A 19,011-nucleotide genomic window follows, 5' to 3' on the forward strand; every position below is an offset into this window, starting at 1 on the left:
TTACACAGTCCTTCTTAACGCTGCCATATTGGGGGCTCTCCCAGGGTCAGGGGAATGAGGCCCATTGTTGTTACTGTTTTTGGCATATCGAGAATGCCACGAGTAGCTTGCCAGGCTTTGCCATGCAGGCAGGATACTCTAGGTAGCTTGCCGGGCTCTCAGAGAGGGATGGAGGCATTTAGGGCAGCCTCTAATCGTCATTATAGGTATTCCAATGGTTCACACCATATTTGAACCCCACCAAATATGGTGTGATAATGATGGAAAATGGGTAGGAAGTGTTTCGGAAAGCAGCCTGGAGCGTGGCGGCGGTTGGGTTAGTGGAGGTGGCTGAAAAGGAATTTATCTGGAGCCGGCAGGGTGGGTCTTGTGGGTATGACACCTGGGTCCTCGGAGATTGGTGGAAGCAGGCAGAGGATCTCTGTTCCCGGGTCCCATTGAGCCTAGAGTCCAAGGTCACAATGTTCCGTATTACCTGGTTCGGTGGGACTTCACTCGTGCATGAGGCTCGGCCCGAGCGTCCGGAAAGTGGCCTGCATCGTGGCGGCAGTTGGGTAGTGGAGGTCAGCTGAATATTAAGAAAAAGAAAAGATAATAACAATTGGAAATTTTGCTGAAAAAAATTTTTAGCATAAATTGACCAGCATGTATATTTTATTGGGAAGGGGAAGCTGGGGACACATCCGGTGATGCTTCGGGATTACTCCTGGCTCTGAGCTCAGGAATTACTCCTGGTGGTGCTCAGGGGACCCTATAGGGTATCGGGGATGGAACCCTGGTCAGCCGTGTGCAAGGCAAGTGCTCTCCCCACTGGACTATCCCTCCTATCCCCACCATGTCCTTTAATTTATTTTTTTACTTATTTTTAATTCATTTTAAAAAAGATCTCTGAGACGCTCATTCCAACTGAACAAAGGAGGGAGGAGACTTGTCTTCACCTTTAAGAGCTCTTGTTGAGTCATTTCAGTCACTGGTCGGATGCTTCAGACAACTCGTGAAGTTACTAGGTTACTCGCTGCTTTTGAGAGTGTCTATTTTTACTTGGGGTTCAGCTCCCCCTTGTTTTCTGCGTTTGAAGACACAAATAGCGGGTGTTTTCCAAGGGCCTTTTGGCTGCTGGGTTGGTCCTAGGAGAGCCGGGAGGAGGTGTGTGCTCCTGGCCGGGTGAAAACGAGAGGGGCTGCAGCAGACCCACATCTGGACACCAGACAAGGTCACTAAATCTCGCCCGGGATGAACGTTCCTCAAGAGCAGGAAACTCGTAACCAGAGAACAAAGTCAGAATTTTGGGGGAGGAGGCTGGGGGGCGGGGGGCGGACATCCATAACATATGTTCATCCGATGAAAGAAGGAAAAGGCTTCCGTGATTGGAGAAGAACCACCCAGCTGTAGTCGATGCGAGGTTCTCATTGATTGCTACTGCCAAACAGACGCACCAAGTGTGGGGAAGCAAGTTTTTATTTTTATTTTTTTTGGAGTGGGGCACAGTCTGTGGCGATGAGGGTTTACTCTGGGCTCTGCGTTCAGAGATCACGTTTGGCAGGGGACCATATGGGGTAACCCAGATCGGCTGCGGGCAAGGCAAGTGCTCTGAGCCCCTGTAATATCTCTCCAGCCAAATGTGTCTGTTTGCTGGTTGTGTTTCTTGTTTTTTGGGACACACCCTGCAGAGCTCAGGAGCAAATACTCCCCACCAAATAAGGGGGCTCGCAATGCTGGGATGGAAGGGGGGGCCTTCTCTAGCCCCTTGAACTGTCTCTCTGCCCTCACATCACTGCTATTCTGATCCTGATTACATTCTGGGAGAAGGAAAGTGGGAGCAGGAGGTGGGAGTAGTGTGTGTGTGTGTGTGTGGGGGGACCCGACTTCTGTTTAACACTGATGCATCGTCCAAGACTGGGCAGCCGGGCAGATGCCAGTTCGTTCTGGGGATGCTGAACAGGGTGGTGCCAGGCTGGTGCCGGGATTCTGCAAAAACGATGCTTGGATGGGGAAGAAACAGTCCAAGAGTCCACGCACGTCACAGAAGAGGAGACTCAGCTGCCGCTTTTCTTGCTTCACACTCTGCAGCTCCCTATTCCTCGTTAGTGAATACACTTTACACTTTACAGTTTACACACACACACACACACACACACACACACACACACACACACACACACACACACACACACACACACGGCGTGGGAGCGAGTGGCCGGCAGGGGGCGCGCGCTCCCCGCTGGCCGCGGCCGGGCCCAGGGCAGCACCAAGAGCAGCGGCTCGGCAGGTACCCCTGGGGCTGCCGGGGAGGTCCCGGGAGGGGGGCTCCAAGGGGTGGGCCTTGAGGGGCCTCTCGACGGCCCGTGGCCACCTGCGGTGGCGGGGACAGCGGCGGCCCCGGGACCAGGCTGCCCTGTGCGGACCTGGCGACCCCAATGTGAGCGGCCAGCGGCCAGCGGGGGCCTGGCCGCGGGTGGGGGCTCCTGGGACACCCCCGCCGGGAGGCGGGCGACAGGGCGGCAGGAGGAAAGGACCCTAGGAAGTTCCTGAGCAGGATCTAGAGGCAGTTGGGAGCCTGGCTTGACCCAGTGGCCACTGAGGTCGGACTTCCCTTGCCCCACCCCACCCCACCCCACCCTGGTCACGTGTTTCCAGGGACCTCCAAGAGGGGCGGAGCCGCGCCCCTTATGTGCCCGGGAGGGGTCACCAAAAGCCCTGGCTTCCGGCACAGGACCCCCAAATCTCCAGTTTCAGCACCCCACGGCACTGCAGGTGGGGCCTGCTTGCCCACATGGATCCTCCTTCCCCATCCAGAACCTTCCACATATCGTGCCTGGGCCCCACACCCTGAATTTAGGGTCCTGCCTGCATATACACTGCCACCATACCCCCCAAGACCGACCACCCGAGCACGGTGCCCCCTTCCAGCCGCTCTGGGACCCCCGCAGCCGGCAGTGAGGTCTGCACCCACCTGGCCCTGCTTGGCCACCGGAAGGTCCTTCCCGTGGAGCCTCTTGCTCCATGTTCCACATAGAACAGCGGTTCCTGCGTTTGTCCTCAGCCCCAAGTGCAGAGCGAGGAGACCCGGCATAGAGAGCTCCAATGTGTTACCTGTTAAGGTTGATGCCGACACACACACAGGCGCACACACACACACACACACAGAGATACACACAGACACAGACACACACACACAGTGACCCACACAGACACACAGACAGACACAGATACACACAGAGTGACCCACACAGATACACAGACAGACAGACACAGACACACACGGACACAGACACACACAGAGTGACCCACACAGACACACAGACAGACAGACACAGACACACACAGAGTGACCCACACAGACAGACAGACACAGACACACACAGACACAGACACACACAGACACAGACACACAGAGTGACCCACACAGACACACAGACACAGACACACACAGAGTGACCCACACAGACACACAGACACACACAGATACACACAGAGTGACCCACACAGACAGACACACACACACAGACACACACAGACACAGACACACACAGAGTGACCCACACAGACACACAGACAGACACAGATACACACAGAGTGACCCACACAGACACACAGACAGACAGACAGACACAGACACACACAGAGTGACCCACACAGACACACAGATAGACATACACAGACACACACAGACACAGACACAGACACACACAGAGTGACCCACACAGACACCCACACAGACAGATATACAGAACAGACACAGACCCACACAGACACACACACACATACACAGACAGAACAGATACACACAGAATACACACACAGAGTGACCCATACAGACACACACATGCAGACAGACACAGATACACACAGACACAGACACAGACACACACAGAGTGACCCACATAGACACCCACACAGACAGACATACAGAACAGACACAGACCCACACAGACACAGACACACACACAATCATACACAGAAACAGAACAGACACACACACAGAGTGACCCACAGACACACACACACAGACCCACATAGACACAGACACAGACACAGAGTAACCCACACAGAGACCCACAGGCAGACATACAGACACACACACACACACACACACACACACATCACCCCACACACATCTCCTTTTCCTACAGGAGAGAACAGTGCGTGCAGAACAGTCAGGTGGCCCCAGTGAGACAGTCCAGTGGCCGGGGAAGCTTGGCGTCTTCTCTTGTGTTGAGCTGGGAGAGGGGACCACACCTGCTGGTGCCCGGAGTCATGGTTGGGGTGCGCAAGGCACGCGCCTTCCCTCTGCTCTCGCTCCTGCCCCCTTCTCTCTCCTCTCCAGCCTTTCACTTTGACACCTGTGCAGTGGCCCCTGCTGTGGGCGGCTGATTGCAGACCCCCAGCTATGACCCGCGTTTGCCTTTCCTACCACGTGTAGGAGCCCATGGAACCGGGATGCCTCGTCCCCGCCTCTCTCTCCAGCGCCTCTGCCTCTCTCACAGGCTCACGGTCTAGCCCTGAGGCAGGCAGCCGAGAGGGCCGGCCAGGCACCACGGGGGGACACAGCTTCCCTGGCCAGTGTCAGGAGGGCCGGGAGCCTTCTTGCTGGCCCTTACCTCTGTACTGGCTTGCTGGCGCCCTGCCCTCTGTACTATCGCTCCTACCCCCTTCTTTGTATTTTTCAGCCTTCTAATTTTTCATCAATTTAATTTTTACATCTGTGAAGTGGTCCCTGGCTGTGGGCGGCTGATTGCAGACCACTGCTATGGCCCACATTTGCCTTTTATGCTCCATATTCAACATGTTTCCAGTATTTTTATTTTTATTTTTTTTATTTATTTTTTTTTTTTTTGGGTCACACCCAGCGATGCACAGGGGTTACTCCTGGCTCTTCACTCAGGAATTACCCCTGGCGGTGCTCAGGGGACCATATGGGATGCTGGGATTAGAACCCGGGTCGGCCGCGTGCAAGGCAAACGCCCTACCCGCTGTGCTATCGCTCCAGCCCCTCCAGTATTTTTAAAAATTAAAAATTTTTTTTTAAATTTTATTTTTATAAAGTAGTTCACAACATTTGATCACATTTAATAATCGAACACCAATCCCACCACCATATTTTGGATGTTTCCATCCTGAACCCCAACCCCTGCCCCAAAGCAGAACCGAAATAATTCATTTTGTATTGTTTGGTATGAATAACCTGTTGAGAATGCTCCAAAAATGTTTCCTTTAGAGGAAAGTATGTGAACTGTTTGAAAATGCTCCAAAAATGTTTCCTTAGAGGAAAGTGTGTGAAGATTGTTGTATTTCACCCAGGGACCAGTAAGCCCCTCTATAAGACATAACATGTCATTAAAGGTTGAACCTTGGGCTGGAGTGATAGCACAGCTCGTAGGGTGTTTGTCTTGCATGCAGCCAACCCGGGTTCGATTCCCAGCAGCCCATATGGTCCCCTAAGACTGCCAAGAGTAACCCCTGTGCATCGCCGGGTGTAACCCAAAAAGAAAAAAAAAAGAAAGAAAAAAAAAGTTGAGCCTTGTGTGCATATACATATATATATATAATGTAAAATTATATTTCCCTCAAAGTTGGTTGCCGTCTGCTTCAAACCCATCAGCTCTTGGAAGATGAGTGCTCCGGTCCAGGAATAGATTCACTCATGGGTGAGGCTCAGCCCAAGTGTGTGGAGCATGGCTGTGAGCACGGCAGCAGTTGAGTTCTGGAGGTTTTTGGCTGCCGCGGCTGGGTCTTTGGGGCGGGGAGGGGCCCCACCCACCACCCTCCAGGGTGCCCTGAAGGAACCAGACCGGCGCAGGGTCCAGTGCATGGCCCTGGCGGGTCCTTGTATGCTGTGTCCTGAGAGATTTATACTGAGCCTCTGGATCACGGCCACTGATGTGATTATCTGGCGCCAGCCAGAGATGGCTGGTGGGTGACTGCCAAGTTCCCGGAAACAGGGAGATGGGGGGGGGAGGTCCCAGGCACCTTTTAAAATATCTTTTCCCCTCGCACAGAGAGGTGGCCCTGGCGTCGTGCATCTCACTCAGTGTCCACACATCGTGCTTCCCCGTAGAGCCAGCAGGCAGCTGGCAACAGTGCCGATGGAGTCCCCCTCGTGTCTCTTTGTTTTGGGGTCTTCCCTGGCGCTGCTCAGCTGGACCATGCGGTGCCAGGGATGGAACTGAGTCTCTGGCACGCGAAGCACGTGTGCTGGCCACCGACCCTCTTAATTCCGTAGTAGAGGGAGAGCTCTACTGTGAATCCTAACTGCAGAGGGCTCCTCGTGGGTTAGGTTTCCTCGATGAAATAAACTTAGCTTCGTTTATCTGGTAGGGCACACCCTGCGATGCGCAAGGGTTACTCTGCCCTCAGGAATCACTCTTGGCAGTGCTCAGGGGACCATCTGGGATGCTGAGGATTAGATCAGACTTGGCCGCATACAAGGCAAGTGCCCTACCGGCTGTACTATCAATCCATAGCATTGCTTTAAGTAACAATCTACAAAAGCACCACCATTAAAAAAAATTTTTTTTTCTATACAAATGTATGCAACCAATTATGATTTTAAATGTTATTCAGGCCCCGAAAGGTAACTGTTGCTCATGTTTGCTGGCCCTGGCTCTATGCCTGGTACAGGTGGTCCTTGAGCACTGCTGGCTGTATTTCTAGTAGCCCCTGAGCACTGCTGGGGTTCCTTGAGCTACCTTATGCATTACTTGGGTGCCCTCCCCTCTTAGATAAATAAAATGTTCTTTCGCCTATCACCTGGAAACATCCTAGAAATGACTTTTGTTATTGTTGTTGTTTGAATAAGACTCAAACAGGACCTGTACACCCAATGGAATAAAATGCTGTGGCCCACACCGTCTCTCATTCCCTCTCGGTGTAAAATTACATGACTAGGTTTCAAGACATGAGCTTGTGCAACGAGCAGCTGGCGGCTGGTCCGAGCTGCAAGGAGGAAGAATGTCTTGACGGAGTGACTCACCCTCCCTGCATCTATCACTTATCAGGCACCAGGAACTCAGGAGCGAGCGAGCGAGGCATGATCTCAGCCCTCCCGCAGTCTGAGGGGGGGAAGTGTCCTGGGAAAATGCATTGTCATCTTGTGTAAGCAAAAGAGCCATGTGTTCACATTCCTCGGAAGAATGGTGGGGGTGGTAAACATCCAGGTTCGATTTTAATTTGTCCGTATTTTGTTATTCTTTTTCTTGAATTTAGATTCTTTTGGTGGGGGGGCGGGGGGGTCACACCCGGTGATGCACCAGCGTTCCTCCTGGCTCTGCACTCAGGAATTACTCCAGGCGGTGCTCAGGGGACCCTATGGGATGCTGGGAATCGAACCCGGGTCGGCCGCGTGCAAGGCAAACGCCCTTCCCGCTGTGCTATCGCTCCAGCCGACTTAGGTTCTGATGTTATCTCCTATTCCTTTCTACCTTCTGTGTAGACATTTATTGTTCCCCCCCGGATCTTCGAAATGCTGGAGCCCATGCAATCCCTACCGCGTTTCCCACCGTCACTGGATCTGAATGGCAGAGGGCCCGTAGTTCTGAGTGAGGAATTATGTAAAGCGAGTGTTTACTACCGGTGAGCAGCATCTCCAGAAAGGCCAGGAGACGGAGATGGAGTTTCTCCAGGCTGCTCCTAAGGTCAGAGAGAGAACCTTGTTACAGGGCCGAGTGTGGCTGTGGAGATTAGAGGCACGTTCCTGGCTTCTGCCCCAGACCTGGTCTCTAGATTTTGTTTTTGTTTTTGTTTTAAATATTTATTTTTATTTATTTTTTCTTTTTAGGTCACACCTGGTGATGCACAGGGGTTACTCCTGGCTCTGCACTCAGGAATTACTCCTGGCAGTGCTTGGGAAACCATATGGGATGCTGGGATTCGAACCCGGGTCGGCCGCATGCAAAGCAAACGCCCTACCCGCTGTGCTGTCGCTCCACCCCTGGTCTCTAGTTTTGAGGTAGGAATCGTCACTTTTGCTTGGTGCCTTGGCTCATTCACTCGGAATCTCACCTTTGAACCTAGTCCTGACTGAGCTATGTGGGAGTTAAGGACGCTTGTTTTCCTGAATGTGGGCCAGGGGCCTGGGGGATATAACCATGGTAGATCCCTGGGACTGATAAGGCTTCGCAGGAGTCAGAAGTAGCAAGAGGAAATTGGAAAGCAGAGTGCAGAACCGAAGATAATCAGACACGTGAAGAGTCTGCAAGCAGGGGCTGGAGCGATAGTACAGTGGGGAGGGCTCTTGCCTTATACGTGGCCGACCTGGGTTCAATTCCCAGCATCCCATATGGTCCCCTGAGCACCGCCAGGAGTAATTCCTGAGTGCTAAAGCGAGGAGTAACCCCTGTGCATTGCCGGGTGTGACCCAAAAAGCAAAAAAAAAAAAAAAAAAAAGGTGAAAAAAGAAATTTGGGGGCTGGAGCACAATTGTAGCGCGTTTGCCTTGCCCGCGGCCGACCCGGGTTCAATTCCCAGCATCCCATATGATCCCCTGAGTAATTCCTGAGCACCGCCAGGAGTAATTCCTGAGTGCAGAGCCAGGAGTAACCCCCATGCATTGCTGGGTGTGACCCAAAAAGAAAAAAAAAAAGAGAGAGAAGAACTCAATCTCTGTGATGTCGTTTACGGAAAGATTAGAGACCTCAAACATCAGAGACTTGCCCAGGTGTCTTGTTCGCTGGCTGAGTAGCAGCAACCAGACTAGTAACCTTTGATTATCAGATGGATGCCCGGGGGCTAACATAAGACCCCAGTGTCACCAGCAAAGCCAAGTGCAGGCAGATCCTCTGCTAGAATTCTAGACTCCCAGAGTGGGCCTGCTCGGCCGCGCCCCCTGTGATACTGACAAGACTTTGTCCCCATCCTGAATTTCTGGGTTTCGAATGTGTTTCTCAGGGTGGCCGTTGCAGCCTGGCTGTGAGGGTGTTGGGTTCTCCCTGACGTATTCAGAGTTGTGTCCAAGCTATTCACTTCCCTCAAACATGTTCTCAAAACTCCACTTAGTTTCTCAAGTGGGCGCAGAAGCCCTGCGTCTCGGGTTTAAAGCCCACTTGTGCCCAGTTAATGATTGTTTTATGGAGTGCTGGATCTCACCTATTTGGGCAGGTCGCAGGGTTTGTTTTCATGGGGGGAGGGAGGAGGAAGTCTCACCCCGTGGCGCAAGACTTAGGGCTTGCCCCTTCTCTGATGTTCGCCCTGGGATCAGGAAGAAGGAAGAGGAGAAAGAACTGGAGCTCCGTGAGCTGCTCCCCACCCCAGGTCAGCAGTCCAGTACAGGACTGGCCCCTCCTGGCGTGGGCCGAGCCAGGAGCGTGGCGTCCGAGGCCCCTTTTGCTGCGGGGACCCTGGGTTGCGCCCCGGTTGTGGGCTCACCTGCTGGAGCCGCTGTTCAGGCAGATGCGAGCTGTCCTAGGGGCTGAGCGGGGGCGGGCAGCAGACCCTGGGCTCTCTGAGGAGGCCCCCGAGGCAGGGAGCAGGGGGGAGGAAGAGGAAGTCTGAGAGAGAGAGGCCTTTGCCACAGCAGCAGGCATGGGCTTGCCAGGGAGTGTTGGTTGTACTCGAGAAACAGCCCCTGCTGAACAAAACCCAGATCAGCTTCCCCAGCTCCCCGTAGGGTTGGAGCACTGCGGGGGAGGGAAGAGCTGAGTTCTTTTTCTTTCTTTTTTTTTTTTTTTTTTGCTTTTTGGGTCACACCTGGCGATGCACAGGGCTTACTCCTGGCTCTGCACTCAGGAATTACCCCTGGCGGTGCTCAGGGGACCCTATGGGATGCTGGGATTCGAACCCAGGTCGGCTGCGTGCAAGGCAAATGCCCTACCCGCTGTGCTATCACTCCAGCCCCTCTTTTTCTTTTTTTCTTATTTTTAATTTTTTATTGTTGAATCACTGTGAGATACGGTTACGAGCTTTCTTGTTTGAGTTTCAGTCATGCAATGATCAAACACCCATCCCTCCACCAGTGCACATGCTCCACCACTAATAACCCCAGTATACCCCCCTTTCCCACCCTCCCTCTGCCTCCATGGCAGACAATTTCCCCCATACTCTCTCCCTACTTTTGGGCATTATGGTTTGCAATACAGATACTGAGAGGTTATCACATTTGGTCCTTTTTCTGCTTTTAGCACACATCTCCCGTCCTGACCGATTCCTTCCAACCATCATTGATTTAGTAATCCCTTCTCTCTCTCCCAGCTGCCTTCTCCCCCAGCTCATGAGACAGGAAAACTATGGGGCAATATTCTTTTTTTTTTTCTTTTGGCTTTTTGGGTCACACCCGGTGATGCACAGGGGTTACTCCTAGCTCTGCACTCAGAATTATTCCTGGCAGTGCTCAGGGGACCATATGGCATGCTGGGAATCGAACCCGGGTCAGCCACATGCAAGGCAAACACCCTGCTATTGCTCCAGCCCGGGGCGATATTCTTGGTCCTTGTGTCTACTGTCCTTGGGTGTCCATTTCGTATTATATTATTTTATATTTCACAAATGAGTGCAGTCCTTCTATGTCTGTCCCTTTCTTTTTGACTCATTTCACTTAGCAGGATATTTGTTGTTGTTTCATGCAAAGAGAGGATAACTCCTCTCATTGTCTTGCAAATTAGGGATTATGCTTACTCATCCAACTCCTGATATCATAAGGCCAGTGCTAAAAATAGACCAGTGGGTAGGGCATTTGCCTTGCATGTGGCTGATCCGGGTTCAATTCCTCTGTCCCTCTCAGAGAGCCCGGCAAGCTACTGACAGTATCCCACCTGCACGGCAGAGCCTGGCAAGCTGCCCATGGCGTATTCGATATGCCAAAAACAGTAACAAGTTTCACAAGGGAGACGTTACTGGTGCCCGCTCGAGCAAATCACAGAGCAACGGGATGACAGTGATACAGTGATAGGAATTATGTTCCCATTAAAATATGCAGTTTAATTACAACAAAAAAAGTGTTGGATTGCAGGGAAACAGTAGAAATATGGGCATATCTACAACTTAAACCTTAGCTAAGATGTCAGTCATAGAAATCCTGAGTAGAACCAGAAATGATCTGTAAGTCATTTGAAGGAAAATGGAAGAGAATTAAGAGTTATACAAATAGTGTTCTAGTTCCTTTGAGATCAACTGGCTGTGTGATCTTAGATAACTTCATTAGCTCTTTTGGCCCTTGGTTCCTTTTTTTTTTTTTTTTTTTTTTTCAGAATAAAATGAAAGGATAAACAGTGAATCTTTTCCAGCTCCAAAATCCCATGGATCTATTTACCGAAGAGGTTAAATAGTGGGTCACCACAAACATAGGCAATAATTCAAATTAAAATGCCTAGCATTTTATAGAATTTCATAATATACAAAATAATTTCACAGGCCTTATCTAAGAGATGTCTTTTTTTTGTTTGTTTGTTAGTTTTGTGCATACCTATGGAACTACTAAGATTTTTTAACTCGGTCACTTTATTTTATGTGGGGAATTCAGCAGCTTCTGAAAAAGCAGGAAAGAACATGCTTGAAAGTGATGCATAAATTAAAAAATAAAAATATTATCTGGGGCTGGAGTGATAGCACAGCGGGTAGGGCGTTTGCCTTGCACGCGGCCAACCCGGGTTCGATTCCCAGCATCCCATATGGTCCTCTGAGCACTGCCAGGGGTGATTCCTGAGTGCAGAGCCAAGAGTAACCCCTGTGCATTGCCAGGTGTGACCCAAAAAGCAAAAAACAAAAACAAAAACAAAATATTATCTTAATTGCATTTGAAAAAAACGGCACCGAGGAATTTGCTTACATTCCTGTACACTGCCAGAACCAGTTCTGCACAGGGAATGAGCGTGAAGTTCACATCCTCGGACACTTATAAGGCCTCTACTGCAGCTTTGTGTTTTATTTTATAACAGCTGTACAAGATGTGGGTGTGTTTTGGAATATCTGTTTTGATTTGATCTTTTTTTCACTTACAAAGTCAAATGGACTTTGGGGGTCTTCGTTTTGTGGACCGAAGCACAGATCTACATAGTCACAATACACGATGTTCCCAGGGTCCCCCTAAACTCCCTCACATTTCCCTGTGTGATCACCACCTCGTCCTGCTCTAAACTTCTGCCAGTCACTCCTCTGCTCTCTGTCAGTACAGTTTGTCTTGTCTAGAAATGTCACAGAAACAGAATTGCCTGCGATGGCTACAAGGTGTTTGGTTGTTATTTTCTTTTTGGTTTGGGGGCCACATCCCAGCAGGTTTCAGGGATCAACTCTTTTTCTTTCTTTCTTTCTTTCTTTCTTTCTTTCTTTCTTTCTTTCTTTCTTTCTTTCTTTCTTTCTTTCTTTCTTTCTTTCTTTCTTTCTTTCTTTCTTCCTTTTTTTTGCTGCGATGGCTACGGGGTGTTTGGTTGTTATTTTCTTTTTGGTTTGGGGGCCACATCCCAGCAGGTTTCAGGGATCAACTCTTTTTCTTTCTTTCTTTCTTTCTTTCTTTCTTTCTTTCTTTCTTTCTTTCTTTCTTTCTTTCTTTCTTTCTTTCTTTCTTTCTTTCTTTCTTTCTTTCTTTCTTTCTTTCTTCCTTTTTTTTGCTGCGATGGCTACGGGGTGTTTGGTTGTTATTTTCTTTTTGGTTTGGGGGCCACATCCCAGCAGGTTTCAGGGATCAACTCTTTTTCTTTCTTTCTTTCTTTCTTTCTTTCTTTCTTTCTTTCTTTCTTTCTTTCTTTCTTTCTTTCTTTCTTTCTTTCTTTCTTTCTTTCTTTCTTTCTTTCTTTCTTTCTTTCTTTCTTTCTTTCTTTCTTTCTTCCTTTTTTTTGCTTTTCGGGTCACACCCGGCAATGCACAGGGGTTACTCCTGGCTCTACACTCAGGAATTACTCCTGGCGGTGCTCAGGGGACCCTATGGGATGTGGGGAATCGAACCTGGGTCGGCTGCGCAAGGCAAACGCCCTACCCGCTGTGTTACTGTTTCAGCCCCCAGGGCTCAACTCTTGTCTCTGCTCGGGGATCACCCCTGATAGTGCTCAGGCATTGTATGTGGGACTGAGGATGGAAACCCCAGGTTGGCCTCCCATGGGCCATAACCTCTAAACTATTCTATCTCTCCACCTCCTCTGCGGTCTTTTGAGATTGTTTTTTTTCACAGCATGATTGATGCCTTCACGATGGATCCAGTAGCTTCCCATACCCTTAGTTTATTTCCTAGTGTGAATGTACCAGAGTTGATTTAACCTGATCCCTACTGAAAGATGTTAGATTGGGGCCGGAGCGCTAGCACAGTGGAGAGGGCATCTGCCTTGCACCGAGCCAACCTAGGTTCGATCCCCGGCATCACATATGGTCCCTTGAGCACTGCCACGAGTCATTTCTGAGAGCAGAGCCAGGAATAACCCCTGAGCATCACCAGGTGTGACCCAAAAAGAAAGAAAGAAAGAAAAAAAAAAGGATGTTAGGTTGTCTCCTTTTTTGTGCGTGTGATCATAAACAGAGCAGCTGTAAATATTTATGTGCAGGTTTGTTTTTCTTTGGACTGGGGGCCCCACCCAGCGGTACTCAGGGCCCACTCCTGGCTCTGCACTCATGGGTCACTGCTGACTGGATTTGGGGAACATAGCGTGTGCTGGGGATTGAACTTGGGTCAGCCGCATATAAGGCACGTGCCCTTATTTGCTCTACTACCACTCTGGCCCATGTCAGGGTTTTTTAAAATGGACAACTAGCATCCTTAGCCCGTGTGAGGGCCTGCGTTTGATCTCTCCTGCTGTTTAAATCCCTGAGCACTTCTAGGGTGAGTCTGGTGTCTTGAGAGAGTGGTGTGGGCCAGACAAGGGTCACTATGACAACACATTTCTGGTATCTCACTTCTCTTCTGTGCCCATTCGTTTGTTCCTGCCATACCTTTTCATCACTGTAAATTTGTGATGAGGTTTCATTTTTTTTTTTTTTAGTTGAATCATGGTGAGATGCACAGTCACGAAGATGTTCATGATTGGGTTTTAGTCATACAATGTTTCAACGTGTGATGAGTTTTTATTTTATTATTTTTAATTTTTTTTGCCTTTTGGGTCACACCCGGCGATGCACAGGGGTTACTCCTGGCTTTGCACTCAGGAATTACTCCTGGCGGTGCTCAGGGGACCATATGGGATGCTGGGATTCGAACCCGGGTTGGCTGCATGCAAGGCAAACGCCCTACCCGCTATGCTATCGCTCCAGCCCCGTGTGATGAGTTTTTAGAACTTCCACTTTGTCATTATTTTCCAAGGCTATTTTGGCAATTTTGGCTCCTGAATTCCACATAAATTTTAAAAGCAGTTTCTTTTACCAAAGTTTTGCAAAGGAAACAACTAAGAGTTTTACAGAGATTGTGTTGAGTCTTATCTATCTATCTATCTGTCTATCTATCTATCTATCTATCTATCTATCTATCTATCTACGGAATCACTGTGAGTATGTTGAGTCTTTAGACTGTTTTGGAGAATATTGTTGTGTCAATATTTCAGGTCTTCTAGTCAATAAATTTCAAATGCCTTTTCACTTACTTAGGTTTCCTTTCCTTTCTTTCAGTGATGTTTTATGGGTGAGCTAGAAAGGATGTAAAGATAGTGGTGGAGAGAGTCCGGGCACTTTGGTGATGGCGAAGGTGCAATAACTTTCACTGTATCACTGTCATCCTGATTTTCTTGAACGGACACCAGTAACATCTCCATTCGTCCTAGCCCTGAGATTTTAGCAGCCTCTTTTACTCGTTCTTCCCAGCTGTGCCGCATTGGAGGCTCTTTCAGGATCAGGGGAATGAGACCCATCATTGTTACTGTATTTGGCATATCAAATACACCACGGAGAGTTTGCAGGGCTTTGCCGTGTTCTCTTGCCATAACTCTTGCCATGTTCTCTGAGAGGGAGAACTAGGCTATAAGAGGTCGTGTGCTTCTGGGAGCGTTGTTCTGGATCTTGGCCATTGATGGGATTACACGGTGCTGGGGGGAGGGCAGTTTGTGGGTGTGGCTCCCAAGCTACTGGAAAATGGGGGTCTGGGTGGAGGAGGCCCAGTCCCAATCCGAGCAGGCTTGGAGATCTCAGCCCCAGGTCCCGCACACCTGGGTTCCTCTGCTGGTTTCTTCATGCGTGAGGCTCGTCCGAATGTGTGGAGAGGGGCCTTGAGCATGGCTGAGCAGAGCCCTGGCAGCCGAAGACCTCCGGAACCCAGCCACAGCCATGCTTAAGGTTAACTTGTATATGACAAAAAAATTATACCCAAGATATTTACCCAAGAACACAAAAACATTCATGCATACAAGCAAATTAACAGACTGCCTAGTCATAACACTTTAATGCTCTAATTTCCTGGCATATTCAGTCTCATAATAAAATTAAAACAAAGAGAAAATAATTTGCAACTCTGTTTATGTATATTTTGTAATTTTATGTATGGATGCTGGGGGAAAACATCAAAGAATACAATGGTTTTCATATTTGTTTTTACTCTGGGCCACACCCAGTCATGCTCAGCACTTACTCCTGACTCTGTGCTCAGGAATCACTCCTAGCAGAGCTTGGGAGGACTCCATAGGGTACCAGGGATTGGTCCCAGCTCAGCCACAAGCAAGACGAGCACCTTGCCTCTGTACAATGGGTTGCTCTGGCAAAATACTACAGCTTTTTTTTTTCTTTCTTTTTGGGTCACACCCAGCGATGCACAAGGATTACTCCTGGCTCTGTACTCAGAAATTACCCCTGGCGGTGCTCAGGGGACCATATGGGATGCTGGGAATCAAACCCGGGTCGACCTCGTGCAAGGCAAATGCCCTACCCACTGTACTATCACTCCAGCCTCAACACTACAGCTTTTAAAAACATTTTTTTCAACCCTACTAGGTAATACTGAACTAGAAATGGCAAAATATAATTATCAATAGAGCCTTATTACTATATGAATGACATATTGTAAAATATGTAAGAGATGATACTGGGGGAACTGTGGAACAGGGAGAAACGCCCATCTTTGTCTTTTAGAAGTCTATAATGATCTCAACATAAGTACATTTGTGAAAGTATTTGTATTTTTTGATTTTTGTCTTTCAAAAAAAATGTTCTCGAAATTATGGGGCAAGAAACTGGTTTTTGTTGTATGTGCTACAAACCGGTAATCCCCCTATTCTCATTTGCCTTTCATTCTATTTCAAATAAAATAAAAAACATTATTTTTGTGACTTTATTGAAAATTAAAAGATAGAAAAGCAGTTCTAATGCCACAGAGCTACTCAAAGGGCGTGTGCTTGGGCAGTGGCCGGGACCCATGTCTGGCCACACACAGTTCCCTGAGCTTCACTGTCACCAGAACAACCCCCAAGCACTGCTACAGAATAGCCAGACCCTGGCACTGCCAGTTGTAACCTCAAAAACAAAACAGAAGTGTTCTCTATGTGTATACATACACAAACACAAACACACACACCAAGGTTTCATTTTTTTTGTTACAACTGAAAAAAGCAAGGCATGTATTTTGTACCGTAATATAAATATTCAGGTACTTTGGAGTTTTATATTTTCTATAAATGTGTACGATGCAACATTAAACTGATGCATGGATGAAAGAAAGTCACACTAACAACTACCAAGATGTTATTGGGTTTCTGCCAAACTGCACTCAATTTAAATTCGAACAAAAGATTGTAAAATTTGCAGGTTAGTAATGCCAAAAGAATGAGTCTAAGTAGTACTAGTCAGTATTTCTACAACTGTATTTTACAGAATTTTATTTCAAATCCATTCATTATAAAAGAGAGGCTTTTTAAAAAATAGAAGAGAGGCCAGAGAGAGCAGCACAGATAAGGTACTTGCTATGCACACGTTGACTCTAGTTTCATCCCTAGTACAACATGTGGTCTTTTGAGCACCGCCGAGAGTGATCCTTGAGCACAGAGCTGGACGGAAGCCCCGAGCCCTGCTGGATGTAGCCCAGTAAAATAAAATAAAATAAAAAGAGTGAAAAGAGGCCCAGTGAGTCTGCTAATTTCATATGAAAACATTTAATGAGTTCCCAATTTTTTTTCATGCTAACAGGATGGAAGGTACCAAGGAAGCTGCAGTGAGGGATCTGCAGCAGAATCAAGTGTGGCCCCGGCCTCCCAGCTGTGACCTCTGTGGGGCGGAGCCCGCTCTGCATAGCTGAGAATGAGGCCAGGTGAAGATCACAGGCTCGGCAGGGGAACAGCCAGCTCCCCATGGGGACTGAGGGATGGAAGCGAATTGGTGACACAGGGTACTGGGTCGTGACGAAAGGACCGTGCTGCATAGGTTCAATAGAAAATTTTAGAATAGAAAAGGACGTATTTTGTCTTTTAATGTCTCATTACTTAAAGATCCTCTTTTTCTAAAATTTCTCTAACCCACAATACCTACCAAAGAATATTTTTCCAGAGGAGAACAAAAGAAAGGCTGCTGTTTATTGTTCTTTAGAAGACAATGTTCTCTCCAAAGTGTGTTCCAGTAAGTAGCACTAATAACTGAACAATCTGCAATTACCACACTACCACTTATTGTTATGTATTTTTTAAAAAGAGAACAGAAGGAAAGATTATTTCCCATAAGGAGTGCACTTTCTCACAGAAACAAAACTTGCAATTTAAAATGCTTGTCTTGATATTATTTATTTCCTTGTATCCAAACCTATCCTTTCTGGATTAGAAATCACAGTCATGACTTTAAATTCATATTAAAATATCACTCCTTTTCAAATGAGAGTTAAAACATCTCTACTCCCTAAGTACAACTTCGTCCTTTAAATTTCTGTAGAAGCCCTCTCTCTATAAGGAGTCTCTTTTTTGCTCTGAGAAAAATGTGAATTTCACAGGAAAAGAACAATCTGGCATGTAAACAGTGGCATTCCAAACAAAAGAGAAAACTTGCAGGACCAGAGCAGGGATCCAGTGTGTCAGGAGTTGCATGTGGCTGACCCAAGTTTAATCCCCAGGACAACATTTTGTTCCCTGAGTCCTTCCAGGAGTGACCTCTGAGCTCAGAGCCAGGAGTAAAAGCTGGACACCACTGGGTGTGCCTTCCATAAAAAAATATAATATATATATAATTACTTAATTTATATATAAAATATGTATGCATAAAAATGCACACACACACTTAGTCACACTTGTAGTATACTGAGCTTTATGGTGGCAGATTTGGTTTCTGGACATTTTATAATGAATGGATTTGAAATAAAACTATTCTAAATATCATTTCTTAACTCACCCTAGTAAAATTACCATTTCAGTAAATTAATGATTAAAAACGCTGCTGTAACTTCATTTATAAATAGTGCATGGAGATTCTAAAATTTGTAAAATGCTGCCTAAGATTAAGTAGCAAATTAGCTGTATCTTTCAGCAGTCTCACATCCAAATCCTTTTTTTCCTACGTCTTCATTTCCTCCAATACCTGCCTGACTGGACTGGAGTGATAGTTCAGCGGGTAGGGCGTTTGCCTTGCATGCAGTCAACTCAGGTTCAATTCAATTCGTCCCTCTTGGAGAGCCCGTCAAGCTACCGAGAGTATCCCGCCTGCACAGCAGAGCCTGGCAAGCTACCCGTGGTGTATTCAATATGCCAAAAATAGTAACAACAAGTCTCACAATGGAAACGTTACTGATGCCCACTCAAGCAAATCAATGAGCAACGGGATGACAGTGCTGCAGTGATATTTTACAGGACACTAGTCTAAGAAAATTTATTACATTATTTTAAGTAAAGAGTTACTGTGTAAAACATTCCCTTTTATCATGGCCTGTGTATGCCAATATGCATCATGCTTATTCACTGAGAAACAGTATTACTTTTATAATTGCTCCAAGTTCATTTGACCACAGAAGCCCTTCAACCCCAGGACACTTCTGGAAAGTCTTATTTAAAGCAGCTTCTGGGGTGGGGGAGGGAGAGGGGCAACACAGAGGACACCCAGGCAGTGCACAGAGGGCCCGAAGCCCTTTTCCAAGGACACTCTGACCACCTGTGTGAACTAGACAAGGAGAATATAGTGCTTCTCGGTTTCCCAGAACAAATCCCACAG

The sequence above is a fragment of the Sorex araneus genome, chromosome 10 (assembly GCF_027595985.1).
Source record: "Sorex araneus isolate mSorAra2 chromosome 10, mSorAra2.pri, whole genome shotgun sequence".
NCBI classification, from domain to species: Eukaryota; Metazoa; Chordata; class Mammalia; order Eulipotyphla; family Soricidae; genus Sorex; species Sorex araneus.